The sequence below is a fragment of the Pogona vitticeps genome, chromosome 2, assembly GCF_051106095.1.
Source record: "Pogona vitticeps strain Pit_001003342236 chromosome 2, PviZW2.1, whole genome shotgun sequence".
In the NCBI taxonomy this organism is placed as follows: domain Eukaryota; kingdom Metazoa; phylum Chordata; class Lepidosauria; order Squamata; family Agamidae; genus Pogona; species Pogona vitticeps.
The window spans coordinates 90,136,168-90,160,139 of record NC_135784.1 but is presented as its reverse complement, the minus strand read 5'-3'; the positions used below and the strand labels follow the sequence as shown (position 1 = coordinate 90,160,139).

The 23,972-nt window shown below is 41.5% G+C and overlaps 2 protein-coding genes and 1 pseudogene across 30 annotated transcripts in view; all 3 read left to right on the top strand.

Annotated features, from left to right (window-relative positions):
- Positions 1-23,972, top strand: part of SGCD (sarcoglycan delta) — a 631,892-nt gene that overhangs the window by 226,162 nt on the left and 381,758 nt on the right. The gene's annotated exons all lie outside the window — the stretch shown is intronic.
- The window catches only part of LOC144586791 (uncharacterized), a 168,235-nt gene that overhangs the window by 24,372 nt on the left and 119,891 nt on the right, over positions 1-23,972 (top strand). The gene's annotated exons all lie outside the window — the stretch shown is intronic.
- LOC140705221 (U1 spliceosomal RNA) lies at positions 7,271-7,423 on the top strand (annotated as a pseudogene).

The window sequence follows — 23,972 nt, the reverse complement described above, 5'->3', positions numbered from 1 at the left end:
TGAACATAAGAAGAGCCCTGCTGGATCAGGCCAAGGGCCCATCTAGCCCCACCAGATGCCTCTGGGAGCACACGAGACAACTAGAGACCTGTCTCCTGATACCCCTCCCCTGCATCTGGCATTTTGAAATACCTTCCTTTTAAGACTGGAGATTATACATCCCCATCATGGCTTGTAACCTGCAATGTACTTTACCTCCAAAAATCTGTCTAATCTCCTTTTAAATGCATCTAAGCGAGATGCTATCACCACATTATGTGGCAAGGAGTTTCACAGAGTAACAACATGCTAGGTAAAGAGAAGTGTAGCATATCCTACAAACTAATATGCCAAGGACATACAGTGGTGCTGTAGAACGAAAGCGTCCAGCAAAGATCCTCCACAGGGCGGCCATTTTCCGGTGCCTGTAATGTGAGGAATCTGTCCTAAAACACAGCGAGGAGCCATTTTGAACAGCGGGAAACCTTGACATCTGAGCATTCAGCCTGGAGGCGGGCAGTGCATCATAGCCTCTCCCAATTTGAAGAGATCCTTGTCCAGCAGGCCAAGGCGAAGAGGTAGTCCTGGAAGCAGCAAAATCAGGGAGCTGGAAAGGGGACAGATTGTATTTGTCTTCAGCGTGGAAGGGATTGTCACTCAAACTGGCCTTCTCAGCCACACTAGACACTGTTCCAAGTCCTTCATACAGAGCATGTTACCATCGTCTCTCAAGACTGAAGCATGCCTATACTAGGGTCTCTGCAACTACATTTAGAGAATCTTATCACCCAGCATTAGACTTTGCCCTGCTTCATTTTGAACTCCAAGGCCAAACTTACTTGTTGTTACTTTTATCTTTTGACTCCCTACTTTAGCATTCCAGTCCCATATAATAACAAGAACATCTTTCTTTGGTGTCAGTTCTATAAGGTGTTGTAAGTCTTCATAGAATTTGTTAGCGTTTCTTAGTGGCGGAAATCACAATTTTAGCAGAGTAATTTGCAGTCCAGGCAGTCCAGAAATAACTCACACACAGTCCAGCAGCATTTCCTTCAGCAACGTGCGTTTACAGCAGTATTTACAGCATTCTGGCAGCATAACGTATAGAAGTGATCTTCAAGCAGGAAGATACAACTGACTGTACAATTCACACTTATATACACATATAGAACCAATCAGATTACAGGTTGCATCATCCCTGAGTTGCATCAGCACTGCTGAGTCAGCCTGACTCAGTTTTAACACACCTGATCATTATGGCTTCTCATTAATACACTCCATTCTGCTCAAGCCTGTAATTTTCCTTGACAGAATTGGTCTATTTCAGCCTCTTCAGCATCGGTGGTTGGTGCGTAAACCTGGATTATTGTGATGTAGAAAGGTCTGCCTTGGATTCGTATTGAAATCATTCTATAATTTTTGAGATTGTATCCCAGTACAGTTTTTCCCACTCTTTTGTTGACTATGAGGGCTACTCGATTCCTTGTACAGTATTCTTGCCCACAATAGTAGTTATGATAATAGTCTGAATTGAATTCTCCCATTCCTGTCAATTTTAGTTCACTGATGCCCAGGATGTCAATGTTTATTCTTGCCATCTCCTGTTTGACCACATCCAGCTTACCAATGTTCATAGATCTTACATTCCAGGTTCCTACGCAGTATTTTTCTTTCCAGCATCAGACTTTCCTTTTACTTCCAGGCACAGCTGAGCGTCCTTTCGGCTTTGGCCCAACCACTTCATTAGCTCTGGAGCTAATTGAACTAGTCCTCCACTCTTCCTGAGTAGCATGTTGGATGCCTTCCAACCTGAGGGGCTCATCTTCCAGAGTCATATCTTTTAGCCTTTTGTTTCTGTCCATGGGGTTTTCTTGGCAAAGATACTGGAGTGGCTTACCAGTTCCTGCTCTAGGTGGATTGCGTTTAGTTGGAACTCTCTACTATGTCCTGTCCATCTTGGGTGTCCCTGCACGACATAGCCCATAGCTTCTCTGAATTGCTCAAGACCCTTGGCCATGACAAGGCTGCAATCCGTGAAGGGGCAAGGTGGCTTACATCACTAAAAACAGTATTTAAAGGCTAAAACAGTGTGTATACAAATATTTAAAAAGAATTAAGTACCTTTGACCAAACTCCGGGAGGTAGTGGAAGATAGGAGGGCCTGGCGTGCTCTGGTCCATGGGTTCACAAAGATTCAGACACAACTTAACGACTAAACAACAACAAAGTACTATATTAAAATGGCAACGAAGATCAATATTAAAATACATTTAAAACAACAGAGCACAACAGTTCATTTAAAAGTCCTCTCAGACCGGCAGTCATTAAGCAAAAGCTTGTCTAAAGAAAATGTGCTGTGTTGTTTTGTTTTTGGATTTGTGTTTGTGTGTTTGGGTTTTTTTTTGTTTTTGTTTTTTGCAGTCCCAATGGGACTTGCTGGCTTTTTGTTTTTTTGTTTTTGAAATGCTGGAACGGATTAATCCCGTTCCCATGCATTTCAATGGGAAATGGTGCTTAATGCATAACATACTACTGTATAACAAGTACCCCCAAGTACAGATGCCCCCACCCCCCCATTCACGGATGCCGCCGGTGGCAACCCCCCCCCCCGGTCCTTGGGAGAATGGTCTTCAACAAAACCGGTCCTTGGCATTAAAAAGGTTGGGGACCACTGCTTAAAAAACCTAGTATACTGTACATAATTTCCACTTACTGGTACAGTGGATCCTCGACTTACAGAATTAATCCGTATTGGAACTGTGGCTGCAGGTCGAAAATTCTGTAGGTCGAGGCTCCATTTCCCATAGGAATACATTGAAAACCCATTAATCCGTAACTGGCCGGAGAAAAAAATCCAGGGCTTCCAAAGCTGCAACCGCTGCCCTCTGCCTTCTGTCCCCACTGTCCTCTGCTTCTCATCCCCGGGGGGACAGGAGGCAGAGGGCACCGGGGACAGGAGACAAGAGGACAGTGGGTCCAGCTTTCTAAGCCCTGAAAGCCCAAAGCTGGCAGCTAGTGCAGAGCGGCTTTCAGCTTTCCCGCCTCCCCTCACTCGCAGCTTTGGAAGCTGAAAGCCGCCCTGAGCCCGCTCTCAGGTTTCAAGGCTTAGAAAGCTGGACCCACTGGCCTCTTGTCTCCTGTTCTGGGTGCCCTCTGGGCACCTGGGACAGGAGACAAGAGGCCAGTGGGTCCAGCTTTCTAAGCCCTGAAAGCCCAAACCTGAGACCGGCGCAAAGCGGCTTTCAGCTTTCCCGCCTCCCCTCACTCGCAGTTTTGGAAGCCGAAAGCCGCCCTGCACCTGCTGTCAGCTTTGGGCTTTCGGGGCTTAGAGCTGCAGCCTACGGACTAGAAGTGGAAGGTGGGGAAAGTGCAAAATTTGAATTTGGCGCTTTCCCCACCTCACCCTTCTGGTCTGTAGCCTCGTGGCGCAGTGGTTAAAACGCTGTACTGCAGCTAAAACTGTGCTCACGACCTGGGGTTCAAATCCCAGGTAGCCGGCTCAAGGTTGACTCAGCCTTCCATCCTTCCGAGGTCGGTAAAATGAGTACCCAGCTTGCTGGGGGGGCAATGTGTAGCCTGTATAATTAAAATTGTAAACCGCCCGGAGAGTGCTTGTAGCGCTATGGGGCGGTATATAAGTCCAATAAATAAATAAATAAATAAATAAAATTCTCCGGCCACAAAGTCTCACTTCAACTTGCGGCCGGAGAAGTCTGTAAGTCGAAAAGTTCATAAGTGGAGCCCAACGTAAGTCGAGACTCCACTGTATTACAACTCTTTACATTATTTCAGAACTGTTAAGTCCATTATGTCCTTGTTGCTCAGAAAAACTAACTTGTTTTAGGTAGCTGTGTTACTTTACTTCCCATCTCTGCCTTTAATTATGGGCCAAACATAAAAGTGTTTAAATCTGATTGCAACACTTCAGCTAGCTGTTTATTATGCTTTGTACCATCTGGAGGAAACACGAATGAATTGTTGGCCTTTATATTAATTTACTGAGGCAGTGGCTCAGTTTGAATGATCTTTCAATAAGTCATGGTTTATGAAGTAGGAATGTGTGGTTGGAGCCAGGGACCGATGCTGTTTTCTACCTCATTCCCAAGTTTTGCCTTTTCTGTCTCCATATGAATTGTTAAAGCATTGTATCTGAATCAGGCTGGCTGGATAGCTCAGTGAGTTATCTATTTGCTGAGTCAGAGGTTGGAAGTTCAGATCCATAGTGTAAAGAAGAGCCAGCCTATGTAGCCTGGGGCAAGTTGCACTGTTCAAGGATGCCCTCCTGGTAAACTACTTCTGAATACTGTCTTATCTAGAAAATCCTGGAAAGGGTTAGCATAAGTCAAAATTGACTTGACTTCTTCAAAAATTCAAAACATAATTTTTGACTTGTGTTATATAACAGATGCAAGTTTTGATCAAAAATCTAAGTACCAGTTAAATATCAGTGTAATATGTATGCTGTTCCTAATATTGCCAATCTTTGCAGCTCTGATGGTGTTGTTTCAGAGATATGCAACGGATTAAATTTTTTTAAAAAATATTCTACAGCATTGTCCCTAATGCCCTGAAGACTATAGGGACCACTGAAATATGTTTTATCCACAAGTAAGCTATTTTTATTGCCAGGTCTTTGTATTTTATCTTTGTCATTTATCTTCAACTCTGGCATTCCTTGGAATTGCAATGTCAATCATCCATTATTAGTTTTATTACTGTTATGTCTGGTGTATTAAGGTGTCTGTCTGTTTGAATCCAAAAGTCCCACCACATCCTAACTTGATCATTTTCTTACACTCTGTCTGATGTTCCCATAGATTCTTGGATGCTAGCAGATTATATTTTTTACATAATCTGCCAGTATTCAGTATATTAATTTTGCAACTCTACTGTGTCTAGTTTTGTAGTCTGTCTGTGCAATTTGGGGGCATTCACAGATGAGGTGTGACATATTTTCATCTTTTTTCAACCTTTGCTGTTTACACTAATTCCTTGAATTTTAGCTTTAGCTAGTTTGTAGTGCTGGTTCTTGTCAAACCTTTGGTTTATTTCTTGATGGTCCCCAGTTTTAGCCATGCCCACATTAAGTTATGAAGATTGTCCATGCAGTGGTTTATTTTTCTATTCTATTTAATTTATCTTCTAATTTTTTTTCTTATATTCAAACTTCATTTCCGCTATTGTTAAGATTACCGTATTTTTCGCTCCATAAGACACACCTCCAAATAAGACGCACCTCATTTTTAGGAGAGGAAAACCGAAAAAAAATATTCTGGCAAATTCATAAGGCAGTAGCAATAGATAGATCTTGTCACATCAATTACCTCAAACTTCTTGCAGTGTACAACACAGTGAGAGCTTTTGAACAATTTGTAGTTGGCAAAGTTATTCCAATAGCCACAGACAACAACACTACAATGCTTTATATCAACCACCAAGGAGGAACAAAATCCATGTCTTTCTTGCTACTAACAGTACAGTTTTGGGACTGGTGTATTCTCAAGCATGTCATTTCACAAGTCATACATGTACCAGAAGTGGAGAATCATGAAGCAGACTTCTACAGCAGGATGACACACAATGAGTGGGAATTACAGTACCATCTCAAGTTTTAACACTTATAATGAATTGTTATTGCACTGAAAGAGATAAATAAACAGATTGTTGCTGGGTAGTCAATAAGAGCTATGACGAAGAAATCACCACCAGCACAGGTGTAAGCAAACAGCAAAGCATGCATCACTTCCACTCCCTCCCTTCCTCCCTTCCTTCCTTACAGCAAAAGTTTTTTCTCTCTCCATCATTCAGTTCTTTACTTTGCAGCATGCAACATGTCCACAGAAAGTGTGCTTACTTTTATCAGCTTTTTGTAGCTGATCCTCCTGTTTCCTCCACTCTCTAATCATTTTTTTCAGATGAGGAGGCCCAAAATGTCTCTGCACTGTTCACTGTTTCCATACTCCTTAGCATATTTTACTACCTCTGGTTTAAAAGGAATGCTATATGCTAGCCTTTTCTGTTTTGCACTGGTAGAATGAGTTCCCATACTCTGCAAGAAAAATGTGCCCCTTATTCATCACCACATATACTGCTTCCTTTTACAAATATAATCTCAAAGCAGCACAGAATCATAGAATAATGGAGTTGGAAGGGGCCTCTAAGGCCATCAATTCCAACCCCTCAATTCCAAATCAGAGCAGATCTGACAGATGGTTGTCCAATTTTAGAGACTACAATAGGATAAAATACAGTAGCTGGGAATCACAATGAAAAGATAAAATCTACCAGCAATATTGTAGAACAACAATGATTAAGAAAAACCAATAAAAACAGGGGGAGCAACACCATGCAGCTTTTGTTAACACAAAAATACTACTAAAATTTCTATTTCCAGTTGTGTGTGCGTACATGTGAAATGCTATTTATGAAATGTTGGGTTCTTAAACCAATTTTCAAGATTTCAAAGCCTTACTTGAACATATTCAGATCTGTGATTCAGATCTGCCCTCTGCAATTCAAATTGCCTTGCTCCATAAAAACTGGAGTCAGCTAATGTGGCAAGCTAATACACCAAATAAAACCTGTAGCCCTAGTAGTAATATATTAAGGAAAGGAGTGTTAGGTCCCTTTTTGGTTTCCCTTTTGAACTTTATTCTGCATGTGCTCAGTGCCTTTTTAATCATTCTGTGCTTCAGAATGAAATTTCGCTAACAATACACATTAGCCTCCCCCCGTCCCTTAATGTTTTAAATATCTGCAAAATTACTTCTATTTAGGCCTAATTTATGATGAAGTAATGCAGCTTCCTGCAAAGCTCTGAACTACAGAGAGCTATTCTAGCAGGCTCTCAGTAGTAACTTTATCTTCCACTCACCATTCTCAGGCCTGTTTAAGTTACTGCCAATTTTAGAAGCTTTTGTTTCTGTCCTCTCTCCCTCTCCCTCTCTCTCTCTGCTTCTCAAAATGTCTGGCTAGTCACATGGTCTAACTTCTCTGCAGAAGGTGAAGGGAAAGAGACTCCTCCTTCCTGCTTTGCTTCTCCAATAGAGAAGCCTACTGGGTGATGCAAGCAGGCAGATATGCTAATATCTGTGCACTGGAGGATTGTGGGAGGAACATCTAGCCCCTGATGGGGGTCCTGTGGGGCACCCCAAAACACTGAGTAGCTCTCCTGGCCTCTTTCAGGACTGGGGCTGTGCAGCGCTGTTCTGATCAGGAGGAACAGCCGGCGGTCACCATGCCTTTGGGGGATAGTGCACACAAAGGGCCAGGAGGCTTAGGGGCCATTCAAACTCAGACTTGGCAGGGGAGATACCATTGTTGTAAAAGTGGTTTTCCAAGGGTAAGGCTCATCTATTGCACTTCGGATGAGCTGACCCCTGTGATTTCCCCAAATGTGGGAAAATCAACTGCCTAAGTGGGAGATTGTGTTTGTGGTTTCCCTTGGTCTTTCTAGAACCAGTCTTTGGTCCTTTGCTATTTTCACTGCTTGCTGCCATAGGCCTGTTTGCCTTGCTGGTTTTCCAGGTGGGCTGTAGGAGGCAGATCCTAGAAAGCTAGCAGTGCAGAATGGTGAGGTCCAAACAGAAAGCAGTCTCTGTTGCCAGTTCAGAGGCCACCCACCATGGCAGTGGGAGGGTTTTGGGTGGTGGTGGCTGAACCCTGGGTTACTGCATTCACTCCATAAGACGCATGTACTTTCCCTCCCACCTTTTTGGAGAGAAAAAGTGCGTCTTATGGAGCGAAAAATAAGGTATTTCCATTTTCACTGCTTTAAGTAATTGTTCGTGTCATTCTGTCAACTCTGGTGTTGTCGCTTGAACCAGTTGTATTGGCTCTTGCCTTTCTATCCACTGAAGTGTATGAAGTCTTTCGTCTTTGCTGGAGGGAAGGCGGAGTACCGCAGCAGGACATGAGGGATGCAAACATCGTCACATTGTACAAGAACAAAGGAGACAGAGGCGGCTGCAATAACTACCATTTCATCTCTCTTCACAACATTGTAGGGAAGCTGCTTGCCCATGTTGTGCTGAAGAGGCTCCAGGTGCTTGCAGACAGAGTCTATCCAAAATCAGTGTGGATTTCGAGCTAATAGATCCACCACTGACATGGTATTCTCCCTCAGACAGTTGCAGGAGAAATGCAGGGAACAACAACAGCCATTCTTTGTGGCCTTCATAGATCTCACAAAGGCCTCTGATTTGGTTAGCAGGGATAGCCTTTTTAAAATACTTCCAAAGATTGGATGCCCACGTCAGCTCCTTAACATCATCAGGTCCTTTCATGAGGGAATGAAGGGCACTGTAGTTTTTGATGGCTCAACATCAGATCCGAAGCCGAGTGAAACAGGGCTGTGTCCTCATGCCAACCCTGTTTGGGATCTTTTTTGTTATCATGCTGAAACACGCCTTTGGAACTGAAGCAGATGGTGTCTATCTCCAGACTAGATCAGACAGAAAGCTCTTTAATCTCTCTAGATTGAGAGCAAAGACCAAAGTCCAACTGGAATGCATGTGGAACTTCATCTTTGCTGATGATGCAGCCATTGTTGCCCACTCTGCTGAAGACCTCCAACAACTCATGAATTGTTTTAGTAAGGCCTGCCAAGACTTTGGACTAACAATCAGCCTGAAGAAAACACAAGTCATGGGCCAGGGCGTGGACTTACCTCCCTCTATTACCATCTCCATGTAAGAATTGGAGATTGTTAATGACTTTGTGTATCTTGGCTCAACCATCTCTGACACTCTCTCCCTAGATGTGGAGCTGGATAAACGCATTGGCAAAGCAACTATCATGTTCTCTGGATTCACAAAGAGAGTATGGGTCAATAAGAAGCTGACATCATACACCAAGATCCAGGTCTATAGAGCTTGTGTCCTGAGCACACTCCTGTACTGCAGTGAGTCCTGGACCCTTTGTGCAAGGCAGGAGAGGAAGCTGAACACGTTCCATATGTGTTGCCTCCGACTAATTTTTGGTATCACCTAGCAGGACAAAGTTCCAAATAGAGTAGTCCTAGATCGAGCTGGAATTTTTAGCATGTACACATTATTGAAACCGTGATTTCTACATTGGCTTGGGCATGTTATAAGAATGGCTGGTGGTCGGATTCTAAAAGATCTCCTGTATGGAGAATCAGTGCAGGGAAATCTCCCCAGAGGGTGACCACAGCTGCAATACAAGGATATCTGCAAGTGGGATCTGAAGGCCTTGGAAATGGATCTCAGCAGATGGGAAACCCTGACATCTGAGCATTCAGCCTGGAGGCAGGCATTGCATCACGGCCTCTCCCAATTTGAAGAGACCCTTGTCCAGCAGGCCGAGGTAAAGAGGCAGTCATGAAAGCAGCAAAATCAGGGAGCTGGACAGAGGGCAGATTGTATTTGTCTTCCGTGTGGAAGGGATTGTCACTCTCAAATTAGCCTTAGCCCCACTAGATGCTGTTCCAAGTCCTCCATACAGAGCATGATACCATAGTCTCTCGAGACTGAAGGATGCCTAAATTATTAATCTAACCATTTAGGCTTCTTTTTTCTTCCTCTGCTACCTGTTGTATTTGTAGTAATCCAAGATCTCCAAATTTCCACATTAAATATAATCTGTGCACATCAGTTTTTGGATGTGATGTATGTTCATTAGTTTCCATGCTTTTCAATCCAATTTATCTAATTCATTTAAAGTCAAATCTATTATTCCAACTGAATATCTAATTATTGGAACTGTCCATGTGTTTATGGCTTTGACTGTATTTCCATTACTGTTTGTTTGTTTGTTTATTATTGTCATCATTATCTGAACCAGAATTTAATGTTAGTGAAATAGAGAAGTCCAAACTGTTTGCATGGATGTGGGAGCAGAGAGAAGAGATGGAAGATACAAAGCAAGCCTGGTATTTCACTGAATAAATAGGGAATGGAGGGCATTGGAGCTGGAGGTGAATTACAGTGTGTTCCCTAACCAACAATTACAATTTGGTTTGAATTGGCCAAGAAAGTTAAAAATGAATTTTAGGCTAATGGAGATTTTATAATACCCCAAATGTTATAGGACATTGGTTCTCATCTCTCTAGGCAGCTTAATTGCCCGTAAGAAATATCAAGTATGGCAGCTTGTAATCATATGAAAAAGTATTTGTTCCTTATCTCTGTTGAAATGTTTTTGTCACAGCTTCTGTAGACCTTGAGGCAGGATTCTATCCATTGTGCTATATTACAGCCACCTCACCTTTTTTCCATTTCTTTTACTGCCTCTCACACACTTAAAAGGCACAAACTCTAAAATGAAGTGCCCTCCCCCATGCCATATAATTGTAGTGAGGAGGAAAACACAAAACATGGGGTACAGCATTGAGTGATATGAAATATGACTCCTATTGAGTGCTCCTGAAAACAACCCAAAAGCTGAGTGTCTATTTAAAAGTTGGTTGTGATTTATAAAGAAAGTGAAGGTTAACTGAAGTGTCAAGGCACTGTCTAATTGCACCCTTAATCCTTAACAGTCTGTAGCAGAACCAGAAAAAGAAAGCATCATGACAACAGTCCTTTAAAGATTAATAACTTACTCAAAAGAGAGGCTGCTGATTGAACCTGGATAATTAGGGGCTAGAACATGATATCATGACCTAAGTCATGGAAGGGTTATGACTGTGGACCAACTGCATTGCAGAGTAAGAAGAATGGTAATTCTGCATCTGGAAGATGGCAGGTTTTCAAAGAACTAGATATAGTTCCCAAACTAGTACTGCAAAGCCGAATCTGGTTGTATTGGTGGAGACTCATATATCAACAGTTTAAAGCATAGCACAATAGAAATAATTGTCCTTAAAACTTGCTGTGAAGCACCTGTTTCCTTCTTGTAGTTCATCTCCTAGTGGATGTTCAGTATCACCAAGATTTTTCAGCCAAGACATTCTGTCCATTCTTGTTAATTTTACCTTGAATTATCAGCTGTAACAATCTGTATCCTCCATTTCTTTTGTGCTCACTCTCCTTCACATTTGTTGAAATACAGCCATGACAATTGCTTTGTATTTGGGTAAGAAATATGCAAAGCAAAGCAAAGCAAAGTGTGCTGCTTATATACTGCCCCATAGTGCTTCAGCACTCTCTGGCAGTTTACAAGTTAATTATGCAGGCTACACATTGCCCCCCCCCCCCAGCAAGCTGGGTACTCATTTTACCGACCTCAGAAGGATAGAAGGCTGAGTCAACCTTGAGCCGGCTACCTGGAATTGAATCCCAGGTCATGAGCACAGTTTTGGCTGCAGTGCAGCGGTTTAACCACTGCGCAACGAGTGGTTAACTGATGAAAAAAGGAGTCAGCTTCTGGGATTTTCCCTTGCTTGTTGTCACTTTGTGTGTGGAGGGTATCCTGTAGACCATCTTGACTGCAGCCATTTTTGTTGTCAACATTCAGACTGCCCTTTGCTGTGTAGCGCCTCGTATCCCTTTCCCTTTTGGTAACACAGACATGACATTGGGCTATTCCCTGGCATTTGGAATTATGGATATAGAGCCACAATAATCTTAAATTCATGAACCAGAGATTTTTTTTTTGAAGAATTGAATTAGTTTTTAGGCCAGGTTAATTATTTGCTTAACTGGGATTCTTAATTATTAAGGTTTTTTTTGCTGTAATAATTTTCATAGGTTCTAGCAAAAGCTAAAATTGGTATTGGATAGGCATGCACTCTTTTTTCTCTTCAGATGTTGGTGGCTGCTAATGGTTAACTTGGGAATTTCTTGTTATTAGGACAACATACATGGAGTAATAAATCTGTAATAGGTTAAAAGGTGGTGGCTACTCAGTGCTGACAATTAATTTGAGCCATAGGCTATGCTTTCATTTGACTCTCTGCAGCGTTAACCTCGACCTAGTCAATTAAAAGTGAGACACTTTCTGGTAAGTGCTATCTCACACTGGTGATATCTGCAGATTTTTTTTTTAAATGTTCCAGGTCTGCTAAGCATGCTGCCCAGTTTTATTTTTCCAGGTAGTTCCTCTATTTTTCACAGGAAAGGTGAATTTAGCAAGGTGCTCCTGTTCTAGTCTTTAATCAAAATTACACATATATACATTTTTCCTATAATAACATATCAAAATTTATAAATGTATGCATGCATCTTAAGATATAGGAATGAGACCAGGTATTACTGTTAAAATGAACACTTATTGCACTTCAGCAGAGTTTGGTGGATCAGTTCCACAGGTGTTGTTTGGGCACCCTGCCTCCTCCCACAGGAACCCTGTTAGAACAGTGTCATAGGCTTCCCTGCCCTGGTTCCTCCTCTGAGTGTATGCCCACAGGAAGAGGTGAGCGACGGAATCTGAGGCACCCATACAACACCTGTAGGCCCAATCTGCCAAACCGCGCCGAAGCGCCAAACTGTGGCAAGTGCCCATCTCTAATTATTATGTTATGGATGGTGTGCAAATATCACAATTTAAGTATATATGTTATTTAAATTCACAAGTTTTAAGTGGAAAACCAAAGTAGAAATATTTATTTATTTATTTATTTATTTATTTATTTATTTATTTATTTATTTATTTATTTATTTATTTATTTAATTCCTAGCTATCTTGAACACTATATGTGACAAAAAGGTAAGATAACTGGTGAATTTGACAAGTCCCATTTGTTCAGTTCTTTTGGGATTAACAATGAACTCAAGGCTTATAAAATGTAACATGTTAGTAGGTTAATAAAAAAAAATTACTCTTCTTAAAAATTATACATTAAAATAGAAAAAAATATATGTTAAAAGTAAAAAAAAATCTGTGAATGGGATGCTCTCACTTTCTCAAGCAGGCCATTCTCTACGGACTCGCGCTCCCAGAGGAGTTTGGCAACAGGGTGGCTTGAGGGTGTGGAGAGCAGGTTGGAGCCCAAAGGAGGATGAGCTGCACTTGGAGGATGGAGTTGGAGCAGGGACAGAATGGCGAGGGTTGGGCTTAAAGGAAGAGAGGACAATTCCTTGTTGCCTTCATCAGACACGGGCTTGGTGGACTGAGCAAGAAGCAGCCCGTGGTGCTCCAGGACTCATGGTTCAGTTTTGTCATGGTAGAGGACATAGATATGAAGTTCCTGTACTTGTCCTGACCAGGCCCTCACAACAGCAGGCCATGTCCCTGCAGACCACACAGAAAGAAGAGGTTTTGGCAGAGGAAGTGGCCCCACCAGTGATTTGGCAGCTGATCATGGAGTGGGACTAGCTGCTGGGACTCAGTACTAGAGATGGGGACGACTCACCATTTTGTTGAGTCGTTCTGCTTCGTGAGTCATCAGAAGTTGATGACTCATGAAACACGAAGCTGCCCCTATGAACTGACAAAACAGGAATTTATTTGTTGATCCGTGGGGGGTTACTAAAAACAAAACCCTGACCCCCTGCTATGCTGTTGCCTCCTGTGCCCCCTGTGCCACCGCCACCCCCTGCCAATGTCCCCACCCCCCACCTTAGTAGCCCCCCAATAATCGCTGCCATCACCACCATCTCCAGCAGGCCTCTGCAGCCATGGCCTGTAGAAAGGGACACCAGCTGCCCTTTGCAAAGATGGCGGCTGCAGCTTCATTTAGGGTAGGGAGCCTGGACTCCCTTAAGGCGGCTAAGGTAGGGAGAGGAAGGGGGCAGGGAATAGGCTGTGGGGGTGGGTGGCTGGCTATCCGCTGGCTGATCAGCTGATCAGCGGGCTGATAGGCAGAATGGGAAAGCCATAGGGAGAGAGGAAAGGCTAGCCTTCCCTCTCTTCGTATGGAGGAACGAATAAAAATAGGGCAATATACACCCCTTCATATTCATTGGAGTCTCTGGAACCCATGAATATGAAGGGATGAATATTTAACAAATCAGCAATTTCTGGCGAATATTGCAATCCATTTTTTTATTCATCCCCATGTCTACTCAGGACCTTCAGAACTCATGGCTCAGTAGGAAGGCGGAGGAAATTCAGGACTTTTCTCATCATGGAGAAACAAATAAATTATTCAAAGGAGTCAAAACTGTCTGTGGCCCCCAACCTGTGGGCAAGTCACCCTCTTCAGCTCTGAAAGCTCAGTGTTCACCATTGGCAAGTCACAGATTATGAAGAGATGAGCTAAGCATTTTCAAAATCTGTTCAACATATGATCTGAAATTAGTGATGAAACAATTCGCAGGTGACCACAAATTCCAATCAGCAAATTCCATAGACCTCTTTCTGTTTTTGAAAGAACCACAAAGGGTATTAACCAATAGTCCAATGGAAATGCCCCAGGAAAATGCAGTTCCAAAGGTGACCTCTAAAGAAGGTGGTGATCAGCAACTCCAATGATTTATTTACACACCTATTTCACAAGGAAAATCCCCCAGGAGTTAAAAGATGCGACACTTATTCATCTTTATAAAAGAAAACTGTCAACTTTGTTTTCAGAATTGTAGCCTTTTTAGTCTTTGCAAACATTTCAGCAAGAAACAGAAAACAAAGGAAAGGAAAGAAATGTTGTGGCATTTTAAACACTAACTGCCATATTTTAATACAAGCTTTTGTGGCACATCATCCACTTCTTCAGACATATGAGTAGAATACAGATATCACACAGTAAAATATTCATGCCAGGCTCTAAGAGACACTGTGGAATCAATCTTTCCATTAAGCTAAAGATGTACAAAGTTGTTGTTCTGTCCTCCCTAATTTATGGAGCAGAGACTTGATCATCTATCAGTGCCATGCAAGAAAGCACAATCACTTTCATCTGCATTTTTCTGTATTGTTGCTGCTTTATTTTACCTCATAGTCTGCTAGCTAAAAAGGAACAACCAAAATTCCCAACATAGTTTTTATGAAGAGCTTTTTGCTTGATTAGATGGTGGTCAAAAGAAATGATTTAAGGGTACACTGAAGATAACACTGAAAGGAATGTAATACTGACCATATAAACCGGGAACCTCTTAGTCAAGGTTGAAATAGCTAGTAAACCACCATCACACAAAGGGCTAAAAGGAATCAAGGGTACACAAAGGAGGAGAGAAGAGAGGGGGGAAAGGGTGTAACAACTCAACAGCACAACAAGTCCAGGATCAGCTAATTTCTCCCTGTTCTTTATTTTCTGGGCTGGTATTAGGCTAGCAAGTAGAAATGGGGATGTGCCACCAAAATGGTGCTTTGTCTTGGTTCATGGGTCATCAAGGTTTACATGGGCAGACATTGGAAGTCTGACTGAAGGGAATCTGCCCCCCCCCCATTTGCAATGACAGGAAGGGGGGATTCCCTTTGGTCAGGCCTCTGTCTGCCTATGCTTGCATGGATCCTACGTAGGCATAGGCAGACATAAAACCTGACCAAAGGGAATCCTTCTCCCCCCTCCCCCACTATTTGCAATGACAGCAGGGGATGATTCTTTTTGGTCACTGCTCCTCTCTCTGCCTATACTTGTGCAGATCAGCTTCTCCATGTGGGCATAGGCAGAGAGATGAATGGACAATTATAAAATGTGCATATATGTCCCTTTGTATTCAGGGGAATCTCCAGTTCTTAGCAATAAGAAGGGATGAATATCTGACAAATCATTGATATTCAACCAATACTGTGATTTGTTTTTATGTTTGTCCCCATGTCTACTGTTCATCCATCAGTGTGATACTTTTAAGCCTTAACTTCTCATTTCCTTTTTCTCTCTCTAGATGATGAATCTCATGGGACGACTCATATATATATACACAACATTAGAGATCACTATGCCACTTTGCAAAAAGAAACCGAACTGTTATGTTCCCATTGTACCTCCAAATAACATGTATCAGGTTGCATCATGATAGCTTCATGAAGTTATTTATGTTATTCTGTAGCAGGGCAAATCAACATGTGTTAAGGCAATTCTAAAAATAGGGGCAGCCCAAACAAACAAACAAAAAGGCATTGAAACTGAATTTTGAATCAGCACCAAATTTGGGACAACTGTAGCAATCAGTCTGCACTTGCTATCTACCAAATTTGGGACTGTTTGGGCAGCAGGTTTTTGAGTTATGACTTTTTAAATTAAAATTTTCCCCCATGCAGAACAAACAACCTTAATCATCCCCAGATTTAAAATGTTTTTGTTGTGGTGGTGGTGTAGTCGTTTAATCATGTCTGACTCTTTGTGACCCCATCGACCAGAGCACATCAGGCCCTCCCGTCTTCCACTGCCTCCCAGAGTTGGGTCAAATTCATGTTGGTAGCTTCGATGACACTGTCCCACCATCTAATCCTCTGTCATCCCCTTCTTCTCTTGCCCTCACACTTTCCCAACATCAGGGTCTTTTCCAGGAAGTCTTCTCTTCTCATGAGATGGTCAAAGTATCTGAGCCTCAGCTTCAGGATCTGTCCTTCCAGTGAGCACTCAGGGTTGATTTCCTTTAGAATGGATAGGTTTGTTTTCCTTGCAGTCCAGGGGACTCTCAAGAGTTTTCTCCAGCACCACAATTCAAAAGCATCAATTCTTCAGCAGTCAGCTTTCTTTATGTTCCAGTTCTCGCTTCCATACATCACTACAAATTGAAAATCCAGTTTTACTTTTCTTGAAAGAGAATGGTTAATCTCTCCTGCTTTTTTTTAATTTGGAAACAATCCAGGTTGCTGGAGCTGAAATATTGATCCTTCAAGGCCTTACACATTGATAAAATAGTGACTTTGTTATAAACTGAACACGGGTGGCACAAGCTTACCAACAGCAGCATTCCAAAATAGATACAGTATATAGCTGCAGCTTTGTGGGCCAGAAAGGGACATGTTTGGATGTTAATGAAAGATCACAGAAATAGTCAAAAGACAGGATTTTTTTTTTTTGAAGAGTGAAAAACATTCACACACAAAGCAGACTTATTTTAAAGAAAGTAATGGACCGACAATGCTCCAGAAAGGGGCATATTGCTATGTATCTCCAGGATATTAGCATACAATTTTATAAGGCATATTTAAAGTGTTTCTGCATCAGAGAAGCACAGAGCAGTTGTGTTTGTCCCAGCCCTGAATGCCTTCAGTAAACATTCTGTGAGGATTTCTGAGACCAGGTTCCTGACATAAATCTTCAAAGTGGAAACCAGCTCCAGGTCTGTGGTAATCTGAATTTTTGACCCAGTCAGTCAGTACCCAGTTAACTGAATCTCAAGAGGATAATTTTCTAACTCTTTCCTAGCCAAACAGGCATCCATATTAGCAAAGGTTTTCTGCGTGTATGGTTGTAAAAATATTTGAAAATACATTTATATATTTAAAATAACAGATAACAAATATTCAAAAGTTCACTCATTTAAGCTGGGAAATCTCCGAGTTTTTTGCTTTCTGCCTGGCAATGGTCTTACTTTATGTTAACAAAGCTTTTGTACCTACAGCCTATCATAGTTTCAACCATTCCACCTGTTTTATTACTATAAAATTGTCTGGTAATGAAGAAAAGAACCTCCAAAGATGTTACGTGCCATCACGTCACTTCTGTTGTATGGTGACTATATGAATTAATGACTCCCAAAATGTCATATCAACAGCAGCTTTCCTCAGATCTTGCAAACCAGCAGCATCTCATGTTAGGCTACAGTATTCTCTCCAATTTTTCTGTTCCATTACGTTCTGCTCAGGTCTTGTAAATTAAAAAGATGTGGCTTCCTTTAGTGACACAATCTGTCTCATTTTAGCTTGTATTCTCTTCCTACTGCCCCCCCCCCACATTTCCCAGCAATAATGTCTTCTCTGGTCAGTTCTGTATTCCCATTGTAGGTGCATGGTAGAATAGCCTCAGTTGTCTTATTTTTGCTCTACAGAGTTCAGGCCTGACTTGATTGAGTTGAGCACCATTTTCTGCTTTTCTGCCTGTCTGTGGTTCCTGTAGGGCTCTCGTCCAACACCACATTTCAAATAATTTGCTTTTGGTCCCTGTATTTTAACACTGTCTTTCTTTCCCAGAGTATGGATTAATTTTACCTAGGTTTTTGGTGGCAATCTTAACTAACTCCCAACTCTCCACCCCCCTTTCTTTTTTAATTTCAAAAAGCAAGTGGACATCTTTTGGAAAACAGACACACAACATGTCCGTAGAGCTTTTGGTTCAACAAAGCTTGTCTTTCTAAATAGCCTGCCCCAGGGGAAGGAAATTGGAACATAGCTTTCTAATATGCATTCTGTAGAGCGGGCATGACATCATTAGTTTGCCTGACAGGTTAAAGGGTGTTTATGTTTCTCCATTGGATATATCGCAGTCACACTTTTGCTTTACCATTTCATTAAGTCCAAAATCAGTCCATCAAATATTTTGCCACAGAGGGACTGCAGCCACATCCCAGCTGTTCTTGCTTCTGTCCTTTCCCAGCAGCCATAGTAAAGATCATGTGCTCATCTCCTGGGATCTTCTAACACTGGGTAATTCTATGTGAATGAAGTTTCTGTTGCAATTTGTGTGTAGTGTATGTATGCTTAAACTTCTGTTTTAAAAAGGCATACAATTCTACTCTTCAAAAAAAAATTCATTTAATGGATGTTGTGCTTCTGTATCCATGATTCAAAATACCAGGAAATGACCCAATATTGCTGCACAATATCATTCCTACATTGTGAGCAGGAAAAAGGATGGCCTGCAGGATACCCTCTTCTGCTCACTACCTTTCACAAAGCAGGGGAAAATCCCAGAAGTTGACTTCTTTTTCATTAGTTAACCACTTCTCATCCAAACAGAAAACAATTGCTAGGGCTGTATTTTGACAAGTGTGAATGGTAGTGAGCACGAGAGGACATCCTGTAGACCAGTGGTCCTCAACCTTGGGCCTCCAGTAGCCTTCACCACAACCTCTGCTGGCCAGGATTTCTAGAAGTTGAAGTCCAGTAACATCTGGGGACCATTGCTGTAGTTTTTTCAAAAACTCCAATCCAGCTACTGATTCATTTTCATTGTGTAACTGTGCCCTGGATTGTTGTGTCTTGTTGCTTTGTGTTTTAAATATTAAAACAAAGCTTGCATCAGTATTAAATATGATCATTTTAATGACATAAGCCTTGGGCCCTTTTCTAAAAAGGATAAAAATATAATGCTGCTTGTTGTGAGCCGCCTAGAGTGGTCTAGTACGACCAGATAGGCGGGATAGAAATAAAATAAATAAATAAATAAAATAAATAAATAAATAAATAAATAAATAAATAAAATCTGAAGATAAACCAGAGTATGTATGTATGTATGTATGTATGTATGTATGTATGTATGTATGTATGTATGTATGTATGTATGAATGAATGAATGAATGAATGAATGAATGAGTTACTAAATAAGTAAATAACTAAATAAATAATGTCAATTTGAGAACATTATGAAATGGAACTGCATAAATATCTCTTTTATTGGTTTATCTAATTTATTCAGAGTACAATTTCCTTTGCAGGTATTTTAGATTGATTTATTTTTGTACCAGATAGACTCTACCCTGAACACCGGGCTGAAATAAATAGCAAGCTGGAATTTCCAGCACAGAGGGGAGATATATATTTTAGAAATTAAATAAAGACTGCCATGATAAGGTGAAGGTTTCTGCACTGAGCAGACTAAATATCCTTAAACCTGTTGGCCAAGTACTATTAGCTAAACTGTCTTCTAGCACCCGATGAACAAGAAACACATTCCTGATTTCTACTAAACTCCTACTGAATCATTGGATAACAGCCTTACTAGCAGCTTGACTGTGCTCTTTAAATTCAGCGTTAAATATGTATATGGCAAATCTCTTGCAGAGTTCGATTTCACAGATCTTTCCTGTTCTTGTACCCAGTGAAATGAGAACTAGTTCCTTGTGATGTAATTATGTGCTGCTGTGTTACTTATCCATCATTCATGCAGTAATGAAGTAAGCCATACTTAGCCAGATTTCCTTACTTTTATGTCTTTATGTGTGAAACATGCAGTAGAAGGGAGGAAAGGGGTTAGGGAAAGACAGCACTAAAAGGGCAATAATTCTGAATGGCTACTGGTCAAAACCAACAGTGGTGAGACAGCAAGCATTACTGAAACCTTGTTCAATGAGACTTATGACTGAAACTTGATGGAATGAGACTTATGACTGGAATGTAATAATTAAAGAATATAGCTTATTCAAAAGGAACAGGCTACACATAAAGGAAGGAGGAGTAACATTGTATGTGGAGGGTGATTTTTCATCTGTAAGGAAATCCATGATTAGGAAAATTAAAGACTGGCACAGATCATCTGGATTATAATCCAAGTAAAAAGAAACAACAGAAGCATCACTGTGTGGTGGTGGGATCTTCTACTTATCTCTAATCCAGAGTGAAGACATGGAGGTTCCGCCACCAAATCAGATTACCAAACATTCAAAACAGAGGTGCAGTAATGGTGGGAGACTTTCACTACCCCCTGTCTTCTGGAAGTGAATTCTGCTGAGAAAGGAAGGTCTAAAAATTCCTCAGCTACCTTGCTTACAAGGTAATCTTCCAGATGGTAGAAGAGGCAACAAGGGGATCAGCTGTATTGCACCTAAAACTCACTGGCATGGCTACCATCTGGAAGTAGTGGGAACCTTGTGTCCAAATGGCCATGTCCTCCTGAGATTTGTTATATCGAGGAAAGGAAAATCTAAGACTGGTGCAATGAACACTCGGAAGGTGGAACTGTAAATGCTGGAATGGAACAGAATGAAACAGAAGAGGCCAGAATGGGCCCTTGTGAAGAAAAATTGATGCCAAAACTAGTGGGATGTAATGAATACACATATGAACATAACTTTGAAATCAAAGCGATCAAATTTAACTCTTTCATTAAGTGTTTGATGTCCCAAGACCATTATAAAACCTTGAAAGTTGCAGTTCTGGGCTATTCTGTGGCATATCGATTTTCTGTCTTCAGCAGGCACAGCAGTGTGGTTCCTGGGGATATTTTGAGGCTTGTTGTATCAGCCCATCTACTCTGGTGGGACAGGTGAATTTCTGAGTTTGTCTTCTGGGCTGTGTTGTGCAAGATGGATTTTCTGCTCAGAATGGATAATGTAATGTGGTTCCTGGGGGCTGTATTGTGGTTTGCTACATCAGTGACAAAAGCTGCAGTTCCAGACCATATTGTTCTTTTCTGGAAGGTCTGAGGGCATTATGGTCTTAATAAAAGAATTATATTTAATGGTTTTAATTTTGAAATATTGTTCTGATGTGTGTCTTTCAATCCTGTTTCTTTTGGTATAAATTTTTATTATCCACTGCCTCATCAAGTCTGGCCCATTCCACTCCATTCTAGCTGTTACTTAGTCCCTCTGAAATCTTAACCAATTTCAATTAACAATAAATATTCAAAGAGAAGAGGTTCAGAATCAATGGAAGTTTCTTTAAAAGATGCAGTTACAAAGAATTCCTGTGAGGAAAAAAAAGTGGGAGATGTCCAAGGAAAACAGGGTGGCTACATTGTTTCAGATGAACTGAGATTTAAAGGGGCAAGTATAGGAAAGGGAAGGAGAGGAGAGGTAAATTAATGATCATCCAACAAGTAACTAAAAGTTATAAGGAGAACTTCAGAAGAGATAAAACTCAGTATGAGTTCTGGTTAGCAAGATAAGTTTAAAAATAATAAAAGAGTATTTTTAGCTATGTTCAGGGAGATAGAGAGATGAAGAATGAGGAAGTGCTTGGTCTAGTCCAAAGAAAAAAAGAGAAATACAAGTGTAAGAGAGAAGGTGGAACTGCCCAACATGTGATGAAGTGTATTTTTCTAATTAGAGATGGGTTATGTAGTCATGTTTTAACCATAGAGAAATCCATTTTGAGTCTGACACAGGCTAAGTTCTGGAAAATTACTAGTAGTTATTTTCAGCTTCATGTCGCCAAGCTTATCGCTGCAGCTGGAGAGAAAAACACAGCAGAGTCAAAATATTTCTAACCTGAATTATAAACAATTCTTTGGTGTTGGTGAGAAAGTAGGGCGTACCCTATGCTAATTCCTTCCTTCGTGATTGGTCAAGTATGTCAGGAAGGGGCAGGTTGGAGAAATTTACAAGAAGTTAAAAAAAAGGGACTCTAGTGAGAGAAGAAGAGAGTTTTGGGTATCTGAAAACATGGCGTTGAATATCTTTGATCCAGACGAAGGAACCTGATTTAACAATATGGACTGTGTAAGAATATCATTTGTTTTCCTTAGTTTATAGTTTAGATTTTGTTTTGTTTCAATAGTTAACTTTTATAGAAGGTGCTGAAACGTTATGCTGTTGCTTAGAAATGAAATGGTAGAGAAATGTTTTCTTTGTTCACTTAAATAAACTCATGTTGTTTAATAATTGGCCTTTCTAGTCCTTTGAACAGAACAGTTTCCCTATAGATAATGAATTTGGCGTTACGTTACCAAAATTGAGTCACTGAACAGTAAAGATACGGTATTAAGTGGTTTCTTTTTAGTAAAATCGAAACAGCCTTAAATACAGGTTGTCCAAGAGTTCATGTCCCGGAAACTGTGTTGACTCAAGCAGTTCACTTCAATCGGTAGTGAAGGAAGCCTGGATTTTCCTGTTTCGTGGTTTTTGATCTCATTTATGAGACCAATTACTGACATACTATACCTCTGTCTTCTCCCAAAATGAAGCTGAATTAAGTTCAGACAGAAAAAAGGACACAATAAAGGGGCTGCCATCGAGGATAGATAAACAAGTGGTATGGGAGCAGCCAGCTACATTAAATGAAGTCTCCATTACCAAATGAACAGCAATTGCATCCAAGGATATGAAAGGAACTTAAAGATGTAATTTCAGAAGTTCTGTCTCTGATATTCCAAAATTGGGGGGGGGGGGGAGTATGTGGAGGAGGATACATTGATGCCAAAACCAGAAGAGATTCTGAAATAGATAATTCATTGTTTGGTCTGTGAGCTCTCTGAAAATAGTGTGATAATTTTTAAGAGACTGTACAGATTTCTCAGAAACAAGTGGCGATGATAAGCACCCATTGCCACCAAATAATTAGCTACTCTGAGAATAAAAGATGCAAGAGAGTAAATCTGTCTCTCTAGGATGCCCAACTTCCAGCCCTCCTTGTTGTTGGGTGTGGAGGCTGATCTATTCCTTGCTCTGTTCTGAGTAGCATCCACTACAAAAGAATTGGGGAGTGCCAGCGCCATGTGTTTTGTACAAATTCTCGACTCTTCTTGGAATTTGACAAGAGGTGGAAGGTTACTCCCAAGGTTCCTTGGCAAGTTTGAGCAGGGAAGAAATAAAAGCTATGCAAAGAAGAGGAGACTGGTCTTTTGTGATATCTTCATAGACCTTGTCTACCTCCTCCAGAGGAGGCTGATCTGCTGCCAGGTCCATAACTTTCGCAATCCTACATATGAGGTGCGAATAAGCAGTGTAGTCTTCTCAAGGAGAGGGCGGGTGGCTCTCCGCAACATGAGAGTCAGGAGTGGGCAAATTCTGAGGTGAATCCTTGTCCAGCTCCTCAATGGAAGCATCCAAGTCCAAGGACGGTCCGGCAAAAAGTCTTGATCGATCCCAGGAGAGGAAGTAACCAGGATCAGGTCCTCAGCAGGATGCTGCACCGGTGTCAGCACCAAACGAGACCGACTAGCCAGGGTTGATGGCACTGGCTCTTGCATCACAGGTGCACAGGTCCTCAGCAGAGGGTGGCATCCAGGCTCATCCTCCACATAGTAAGAAGCCCCGAGATGCTTTCAGTATTGAGGTGGTGGGGGAGAATAGGAGCAATAGTACCGAGACCACTGACGAAACCTGTAAAAGGGTCATAAGAAGCCAGGTACCGACGGCGACTGAGCTCAAAGTCCTCGAGGAAGCATCTGTAGTCATCCCAGCGAGGCCTGGGACGATCCCGACATGGGGAGATCCTCCAGCTGTCGGAGGTGGAATATCTCGGGCTTGGGAGCCAGTTCCAAATGTCTCTCATGAAGAGAGGCACGTGGGGATGGAAACGCCTGTCTCAACATCGAGCCCTGCATTGAACCAGGTCTGACCTGTATGACCATCTGAACCTCAGCAGAGGTATCAGTTGGATCT